Raw genomic sequence first — 10,278 nt, 5'->3', positions numbered from 1 at the left:
ATCAGTCATCCTCATGGAGACCAAAACCTGCTGCTAATGAGGCAGAACTTCATAATTTGAACTTAAATTGAAATGAGGTTAGAAATTAGGCTTTTAGGGTTAGGCACTTAGTTGTGATGGGTAAGGGTAAGGTGCTAGGGAATGCTTTGTGTCTATGATGTGTCCTCACTAAGATATAAAAACTAGTCTGTGTGTGTGTTTCAGCCTTTGAGCAAAGACAGACGAGTACATCCTGTTCACGCGAGTTCGCTAAGTGATGGTTTAATTATTCTGAATGATTATGGTTTGTGTAAGAGCTCGGACGAGATTTGCTAAGTGACGTTAGCACTATTTGGTTGTGTCGAAAAGAGTTGGACAATAAATGTCTTGAGCTGGGTTCCAGAGAGAAGTCGTGGGCTGCGTTCCAGAGAGAAGTCGTGGGCTGGGTTCCAGAGAGAAGTCTTGGGCTGGGTTCCAGAGAGAAGTCTTGGGCTGGGTTCCAGAGAGAAGAAGTCTTGGGCTGGGTTCCAGAGAGAAGTCTTGGGCTGGGTTCCAGAGAGAAGTTGTGGGAAAAAACATGGAGGAGTAAAAGATACGGTACGGTGTGTGAGGTTGCATCGAGTTGGAAATCCAAATATTGGGGGCGTTCCTGTTGAAGACATTACGAGTTCCGACTACAAATGGAATGCACTCTTATCCTGCATATGTAGTTCATGCTCACATGGTGGGAGGAGCTTAAGACAGACAGCCTCCGCCATAACATATTAGCGTTTAACTTCCTGACTGTTTCCACTCTGCAGTGATCTTACCTTGAGCTGATTAGACTTTCAAATGTGTCTCTTTTTTGACATTTTACAGACTTTATTGTTCCATAAAGTGAGTAAATTTGTCTTTGCTGATCTCATATTGTATTATTTTATTTAAAATACATTTCCAAAAAAACCTCATTGCCCTGAAAATACACTGGAATAAGTGCGAGTGTCTGCCAACACTGGGATGTAATTTGGCAGTGACGGATGGATCCACATTTGCCAGGTTTATATTAATGTTGCAGTGTTTTCATTGGAAAACTCTTTTTTTTCTCCTTTTTTTCTCCCGCACCACCTTCTTCCTTCTCGCTCCACCGGCCAAGTCAAATCTATTAATAAACGTTTTATTACAATAAACGACATGAAAACGTTGTAATTCCTCAACTTCTCGCTCTTTTATCACGTCCGTCCTGTTTACACCCTCTCGTCCTTCACCTCCTCTAACTTTGACGCGTACAATTGACGACTTTGGGAGCATAACATTGTTTTCACCCTTTACAGGGCGCTCCCTAAAGTAATTGGACATTAAAAACTTCTAACCTATTGGAGTATATAACAAGACTTCTTTTTAAAACAGTGTTTCCCAATCCTGGTCCTGCATGTTTAACCCACTTATGACCATCATTGTATTCAGGCCTAGATTCATTCTGATTTTACGGCTGAAGAATTGCCCAAAAATTTCCATTCCCCCAGTTATTCAACCGAAATACACATATTTCTAAGATCTCGCAGTAACTCGAGGTAACGCCATTTTAGATATTGTAACGCCGTCACAAACAGGCTGGAGTCGTGTACTCTTTCTACAAGCCTTTATTGGCGTTATGGTGCGGCGAAGCCGTTAGCCACAGTAGCACAGTTACAATGTCAACAACAACACGGCTCTTTTCATTTCCACATGACTGCCGCGCACCCACCAATCAGCGTGCCGCATCGGGCACCAAGCAACATGCGCCCCGCTGATTGGCCAGGGACGACAAGTCTGTCACAGCATCCAGCTGAGTCGCTACACTACCCCCCCACTACAAAGTTCCTCGCCCCGAGGAACCTCCTGGAACAAACTACACAAACGTGCAAAAAGCAAAGTGTCAAACTCAACACAGCATTTTAGGGCAAGCAATCACATATAGTCTAAGATAAACACACATACAGCAAAACACCTAACCAAATAAACTAAACCCCCCGTTTGAACTAGGAAGATCAGGGTAGACTGCCTTCACTTCCAGTGAGACCAGGGCGCATTCTTGCCCTCTATGGACCTAAGGTCCCACTCCTAGCTACACTACGCTCCTAACGAGCACTACAAATTTGGATAGCGTCTTGGCGGCCTCCTGTCTCTGTGAGGACGCCGGGCCATCAACAAAGACCAGGCTGGGCCTCCCTCTGGTGAAACAGCCGGAGCAGAATGAACAGGCGCTTCATTCCTCGCTGATTGGTCAGAGCCGACCAATCCTTGGAGATCGCCGGCCGACTCAGGATGCACCACTGGAGCCACGTCGCAGACTGGTGTCCCTCTCCCTCTATAAGGAGCCAGCCGGTCTCGATGTAGGGCAACTCTCCTCCCTCTGGTGGCCAGCAGCACCCGGTAGACTACCTCCCCCAGTCTCTCCAGAACTCTGCAGGGCCCTGACCATGCGCTGTCCAGCTTGGGACACCTCCCCTTCCTCCTCTGGGGCAGATAGACCCACACAAGCTCCCCCGGCTCGAAGTGTCTTCCCCGAGTCCTTAGGTCGTAATTGTGCTTCTGTCTTCCTTCCGCTACTCGCTGATGGTCCCGGGCAAAACTGTGGGCAGACTGCAGTCTGTCTTGGAGCCTCCTGGCATACTCCCGGCCAGGAGCGGGCAGATCGGTGTCGGGTGGCCTGCCAAACGCCAGCTCGACTGGTGTACGGAGCTCCCGGCCCAGCATGAGAAGAGCAGGGGTGCAAGCGGTGGATTCCTGTACCGCTGAGCGACAAGACATGAGCACCAGGGGTAGGTGGTCATCCCAATCCCACTTCTGACACCAGTGTAACGCCGTCACAAACAGGCTGGAGTCGTGTACTCTTTCTACAAGCCTTTATTGGCGTTATGGTGCGGCGAAGCCGTTAGCCACAGTAGCACAGTTACAATGTCAACAACAACACGGCTCTTTTCATTTCCACATGACTGCCACGCACCCACCAATCAGCGTGCCGCATCGGGCACCAAGCAACATGCGCCCCGCTGATTGGCCAGGGACGACAAGTCTGTCACAGCATCCAGCTGAGTCGCTACACTATCTCCAAATACAAGTTCTAGCCCAAGCAACAATTGTATTACTTCTTTTGTTATTCTTCCCATCCATTTATTGCATCTTGACAGGATACTACCTCTAGTCCAACCGGCATGAGACTTGTTGTCCTGAACTCCTCCCCCTTTTTTAAAAAAAGAGCCAGAGCCGTCACTTTGTCGTGCCGTGTGCGTGATTGCTCGTTTCATGACAGCTGTGACTTGTTGTCAGATTTCACTGCAGACACTGATCCCCACTCTCCCTCTCTCAGCTCTCAGCCCACTTCTTGGCATTTTCCAGAATCAGGCTTGGGCGGAGTTATCCTCAGAAGATGGGATTTAGTTACCCTGGTTAAATATTGCTCGTTCTGTGAGCCACATTACGTTACTTATGACATGTATATTATTTATTATCCTTACCTTGATTCTTTTCTGCTGCTGTAACAACTTTAATTTACCTGTTGTGGGACAAATAAAGGATTATCTTACTTATTTAACTTATTTCCTGATATAATCCTGTTTTTTATCCTCTTTTCCCTCCTATTACATGTATTTACTGCATTTCACCATCTCAAAATAAGCACTTCTTCTTTGGAAATGAGTCACTGTCAGGTCTGTCCTCTGATCCTTTCATCACCTCCATGTCATTACTCTTAATTCTCCTTCACGTCCCACTCGTGTCTCGTCTTTTATTTCCTCCCTCGCGTCTCTCTCTCTTGTCCTTTTCTTTAAGGTCAGTGGTGTCTCGATGACATTTGTCTCTGACCTTTGTCGTTCTCCATTTTTGTCTCGTCCACCGTTTGTGTATTTCTTCTCTCTGCTGTTTTTAACCTGTTCATTTTTGTCTCTTCTTCTTCTTTCCCTCCATTATTTTCCGTCCTCTCTTGTCTCCAGAAACAGTGAAGTGTAATTGAAATCGATCCACACACACACTCCACAGGAGACGGACGTGGTTCACTCCTGACGTGTGTGTGACTGCCGTGGTTTCATCGTGTGGTGAGCTGAATTTCTGTAACTGGGTGGTCGTGGAGTGAGTCTGAGTTTCTGGAAGCATCCACTTTGCTTTTCCAGCCACTAATGAAACAAAATTTCTCCTTTCAAAGATGGAATAAAAACAATGGTGTTACGTTTTAAACAGTCATAAACAGTTACAGCAGATAAAACATCATAAAACATGATTCATTCTCATACAAAATGCAGTTCTTAAAGATTATACAGCAACTCTTCCCAGTAAAAGCATAAAAAGTAAATTAATGAACTTGTTTTTTTCTTAGATTTAGAAAGAAACACAAGGTCTAACTCAGAAATGTTAACACAACAGTGTTTGTTCTGTGTATTAGTGTTGGACAGATGCACGAAACCAGGCTGTAAACAGTCTAAACTGAATCTGTTTATTAACTCATCGTCTCTCTGCAGCTGCAGCTTCATTTATCCATTTATTTCACTTATATAATAAAGTTCTTTTCTATGAGGTTCCAGTTTTTTTCTCTTCTCAGTTTCTCAGCAAACTGTAAACGAGGAAGAGGAGGAGGTGAAGTGAACACAGGTGAAACACATCAGGGGCGGGGCAGGCGATCGAGGAAAAGGGAGGGAAACCAGACGAAGACGAAGAGTGGAAACAGAGGGAAGTCCATGACAACGCAAAGTCAGGACAAGACAGGAAATGAATAAACTCGTCTGTCAAACGTCCAAAAGGTGACGGAGTGTGACACGGACAGCTGAACTCCGCTTCCACACTTGTGACGACGACTCATCTTTCCCTCGGAAAACACGACACACGAGATTGAATTAAGAGCTCATTTGAAAGTGGCGTTAACCACGTCAGGTGCTGGGGTCTGACCGAGGCGGACCAAAGAGGAGGACCACACAAGAGCACAGCTGAGGAGGCTTTAGAGATTTGCCGCTCCTCCCCCACCTCCTCCTCCTCCTCTCCCTCTGTAAACACAAGTTTGTCTCTGTGTCCAAAGTAAACTGTCTGTAACCCACTGAAACTTTCACTGCTGCTGAGAAACAGTGAATCAACAGTGGAAAAAAAAGACATTTGCACTTAATAGCTGTAAAAACGTAGAAGTTTTCATTCAAAGGTTGTATTTTAAGCTTTCTTTTGCTTTAAAAACTTGAATTTCCGTTAAATTAGCCTGGGACCTGGACACCTGGTCTCACTCCTAACATGGCTGACAGCATGGAAAGGAGGTAAAACTATAAAACCTACACCTCATTTAGTCTGTAATAGCTGAATAATATGTTATTGCCACTTTTTCTTGCATCTTTTTCACTGTAAACTGAGTTTTGCAAATCACTCGCTCTCCCTGCACCAGGGTCCATAGAGAAAAACAGCAATTTTAACATCACTGCACACAGGAGTCGTTGATCCACTGCTGCCTCCATCAGTAAGTTCAAACATGTCATTTTGTAATTTCTGCATGTGAAATACTTTGTTTGGATTTACCTCAGTGTCGCAGACGTCCCATACGATGCAGCAGTAGTCCAGCGGCTCCTGTGTCCCGGCGAGTTAAAATCACTGATTTTCTCAATGGAATTTGGTGTGGGAGAGTGAGCAGTTTAAAAATGTTTGTTTACGGTGAGAAAAGGCTGTGAAATACAGCAGCAAACACACTTTAATACTTAAGCAGGCATGAGTTTCATTAGATGAGTCAGTATTGATCATGTAATAACATATTTAATAAGATTCTCTGCAGAGGCAGATTGATTCCCGACTTATTTTGCAAGAAGAACCACCTCAGGTAGGGAAATAGCATCACTGTTTATTGTTGGCAAAAGGACGTGTAATTACTCAGGGAAAACAGCCACACACACAGCGTTTGTCATTCTCTCTATTCTGTGGTAATTTGGCTGCAGACCAGTGCTTACAATCCTCCAACACTGAAGCGTCTGTTTGGTGCGTTTCTTTCACTTGGCTGAAAGGTGAAAGTTGCCATGAGAGATTTTTTAAACACTCGGGGGCGAGAAAAATACCGTCGTGTTCACACAGCCTCACTTTTTTGTTACATTAACAGCATCAAGGATTTGAAACAGGCTTTAAAAACAACTTCTTTTTTTTTTCTTTTTTTTTTTTTTAAAGAAACAGAGTAAAATGAAAGAACCACAGCCACTTTCCTGTGTCTGGTTTCTTAAGAACCCTCTTTTTCATGCGATCAAAGCGCTTTAATGTTCTCTTAAATCTGCTGTCTGTCTCCAGACGCGAGGAGGATTGACTTCTTATCACGTCTGACGTTATAAAGTATGATTAAGCTTCATTGGCTAGCAGCACACCAACACTTAAACGTGTTTATGGAACCAGTAGCACCACGTCACCATAAGAATCTGAAGTCTTAATGTGTTGACTCACTGCTGCTGCTTGTGTAAATGACTGTAGTTCTATAAACATGTCATCACTGACTCAGATCTGTCCTGTCCAAACCTGTTGTACTTCCTCCCCCCCCTCGCTGTCCCCCACGCCATTTTTTCCTTTCACCCCAACCTGTCTTGGCACATCTTTGAATCTGGTTCTGTCAGAGATTTCTTCTTCTTGTTTGTTCATTGTGTGAATTGTTGGGTTTCTCTGCTCTCGATGATGTCGTCTATGTTCAAAGCCTTGAGATAATGTATGTTGTGATTTGGCGCTATACATATAAAATTGAATTGTCCGATCATGTTTTATTGTCAATTTTCCTCTAAATTGATCACAACTGACAAAATAAACATCAGAGACCACAGTAGAAATGTTTATAAATCAAGTAGAAGACGATTTTTCCAAAAGTGTGTACTCAGTATAGTTGCTACATCCGTGTTGACTTTGACGGGGTAAAACAAGTGTGATGTAAAACATTAGTCTGACATTAGTTTATATTTTACGTTTTTGTGAACAATCGCAAATGGCCAAAATCTCCTCCGAGTTGGCTTTGAATCCAATATGGCGGCCTTCCTGTAGGATTCACGGGAAAGTCGTCATCAACTTTATTGATCGTCCCAACCATGAACCATGAACGTGTGTACAAAGTTTTGTTCATGTACGTTAAACATCAGATGACCTAATGGAGTTTTTTTGCGTCAGTTGTTAGCCCCTCCCACTTCCAATTTTTGACTCACGTTCCCCGAACTACTTTCAGACGTACATTTTCACGATGAGTTTTGGGGTATGTTCAGGTTGTCTAAAATGCGATTCATTTGGAAGAAGTAGCTGCACGTATCCACTTAGAAATCAGTCATATTAATCACCTCCTGTGTGGCGTTTATGTCTCAACACATCACAACCTTTTCAAAGATGTGTCACAACTTATGAATGGACTTGTAATGGAAGTCTTGCGAATCACTGAATCAGTAAAAATCGCCTCCACATCACAGGTTTGCACGTTTCAGACTTGACAGCCGTGTGTTTTGGTTTGGTTTGTCTTGCCAGGTAAAAGCTAAATGCCAGCGAGAGCGAGTCATATTGTTTGGCAGCAGGACAGAAGCAGACGGCTGCTGACAGCGGCACACGGAGGTGTGGAGGTGTGGACCTGTTCCCACACACACACACACACACACACAGTCCTGGGATCCTGCAGGTTTAAGGTGTTTTCCCTGCTCCAGCACACCTGATTCAAATAATCAGCAAACACAGCAGACGCCTGGTAACGAGCCGTCTATTTAAATCAGGTGTGCAGGAGCAGGGAAGTGCCTGTAATATGCAGGAAGTCAGAGAAACACTGCACTTTAACTTTGTTTGTTTACTTGTTTTTGTTTGTGATTTTAATCCACTAAACAACTCAGAAGTGTCACTGTTGTGTTTTAAAAAGCGTGTTGACACTTTTTTTTTTGACTGAAATCAAATTTCTCTAAGTCAGACGAACACATACATTTAAACTAATCTACAGGTTTCACTAATGTGGGACTTAAAAAAAGGGATTATTTTATCCTGTTGACTTACTGTTGTATACGATAAATCCAGCTCGACTCTAACTGGACTTGAAGTATGAAGTTTATTTATTTCAAAAAGGGAAAGTGTATATTAATGAACATTTCAAAGAATGTAAATATACAGGATTATAGCCAAAGGCTAATTTCCATCCTTAGTCCCTGACGACGGGTCGGTGGTCCCTTTAAGTTAAATAAAACAAGTCAGAGTAAAACCAGTTAATGACAACAGGACAACTGCTCTGGTTGTGCTGTTTAAGTTATTTTTATATATATTTCTGTAAAGGAGGTGGAGCTACACCATGTAGGATTTAATATGGTGTCATTGTATTTCACAGCTGACATGTTCCACAATTTCCATCCCTGTATTCTGAAAGTTAAATCCAGACCGCTTGATGGTGAAACTGAATTGCGCTCCGTCAGATTACAGAATTAAATATTTTGAAGTTAATGGCGTGCTGATGATCGAGCTGAAAGGGGGTACATACCGCCACCTAGAGCAGTGGAGTCAGACATTCCCATCTCATGCTCGTATAACCACGACAAATCTTTTTAAAATTACGCGGTCGCTGCGTGGAAACAGGATGAGCGTAATCCAGCTGCCTCGGATGTAAAAAAGAACAACAATTCGGTTGAATGAAGCGCAGCGGTGTCGGGTTATCTGACAGCCACACATCAGCTGCCGGGAGAGAGCAGGGGTGGAGATGATTGATGACGACACCGTTGCAAATGCCATGATGATAGGCTGGGTGGACGGGTGCCCTGCTCACGCTGTCACGCTCTAAGACAGAGACAATGGCGACGTGCCGGGGAAGCGCAGCGTTTTTTAAGTGGAAATATCGACACTACTTCACCCTTACCGAGGTAAAAGGAAAGAATGTATATGTAACCTACACACTATGTCCGGGGAAAAGTTTGTCCATGTCAACCCTGAGCAACTCTAACTTAATTAAGCATTTGTGTGTATTGGTTTAGTACTTGAATGCAAAGTGTGTGAATATTGTTTATTTTACTTTCCTGAATATTTAAGAGTTGGATAGTGCCCTGTTTATTGTGCAATGGTATACAGATACAGAGATTTGCACTAGTGAAAGGCCACATGTTTCCTTTGTTTCTCTTTACCCAAGTTTACATTTCAATTCACTTCAATTCAAAGTTCAAATAAATACCAAATGTTCTAAAATACTGTACATAGGGTTTTTATTCTTCATTCAGGTATTATAAAGATAATGTCAGTTACTTTGCTGAGTAACTAATTACTTTTACAATGTGGTAACTGAGTTACCAACTCAATTACTTTTTGGGAGAAGTAATTTGTAACTATAACTAATTACTATGTTATGTAACCAATCACTTAGCTGACAAATTAACGGTAAGGCTGTGACAGACAGACAGACAGACAGATACAGATGAAGGCTGATGAGCAGCAACAGAGACAAGACAGGCCGACACGTTCTCTCCTGGCAGCTCTGACAAGCTCAGCGTCGCCTGGAGCAAGAGACTTTATTTGCGTGAGAATGGTGCGAGAGGAAGATCTAAATTAGTTGCGACGCCTCTGAGCGCGTTGAACCCGTGCCAGTGAAGCTTAATCCTGTTGTGCCAACACTTTCCGGCAGCTGACAGCAAACGTGACGGAAGGATGTGCCGCCTTTGTGATGAAGAAGACGGCGGAAAATGACGTGATGGTAACTTTAATTTCCTCAAAGCACTGATAGGTTTACAAGCTAGTGCCACGAAACTGGCGTACCACTAGCGAAATGTCATTTTTATGAATGTGTTATTAAATCCCTGTTAGTTTATACATGTGTAATAAGACCTTGTTTTTGCCTGTATGAGGCAGCATACTGTGTGTGTGCAGCTCCTGCTGACGCCCTTTTTTGAGGGACTACGCACATCTCCAGCATGTGATGTACTGATCTGAGGAACACAAACAGTGGCTGTGTGGCATCACTATGTCATGTTAGTATCAGATGCTAAATTAAAACAGTTAATTAAAAGGGTTCCACAAATAGCCATTGATTGGTCATAAAACCTTCCTTCGAGCCGGAGTTGAACCAGCGACCTAAGGATTTCAACATTAACTTCTTTCTACAGTCCTCCGCTCTACCAACTGAGCTATCGAAGGGACTGATAGACCTGTTCTGTGGGCAGCAGATGGTGGACTTTAGAGTAGAGAGGCCTCGCTCTAGCATACTTTTCTCCTGCTTTTTTTGACGTTTATAGTACCTAAAAATATTCAAAGTATAACTTTGTTTGTATACCATAGTGTATTATATATATGCAATATATATACACAGAACAAAGCACAGATACTATGTTATTCCCTTTTATTAACTCACCAGCTAGC

The 10,278-nt window shown here is 43.3% G+C and overlaps 1 non-coding gene across 1 annotated transcript; it reads right to left on the bottom strand.

The window, feature by feature from the left end:
* Window positions 1-9,965: 9,965 nt before the first annotated feature.
* On the bottom strand, window positions 9,966-10,056 carry trnay-gua. Its single transcript is given in 2 exon segments — window positions 9,966-10,001; window positions 10,020-10,056. It is a non-coding gene; the product is annotated as a tRNA-Tyr (tRNA).
* Window positions 10,057-10,278: the final 222 nt, after the last annotated feature.

The sequence above is a fragment of the Solea senegalensis genome, linkage group LG1, assembly GCF_019176455.1.
Source record: "Solea senegalensis isolate Sse05_10M linkage group LG1, IFAPA_SoseM_1, whole genome shotgun sequence".
NCBI classification, from domain to species: Eukaryota; Metazoa; Chordata; class Actinopteri; order Pleuronectiformes; family Soleidae; genus Solea; species Solea senegalensis.
Note: the sequence above shows the minus strand (reverse complement) of the source record. Positions and strands in the feature narration are given on the sequence as shown.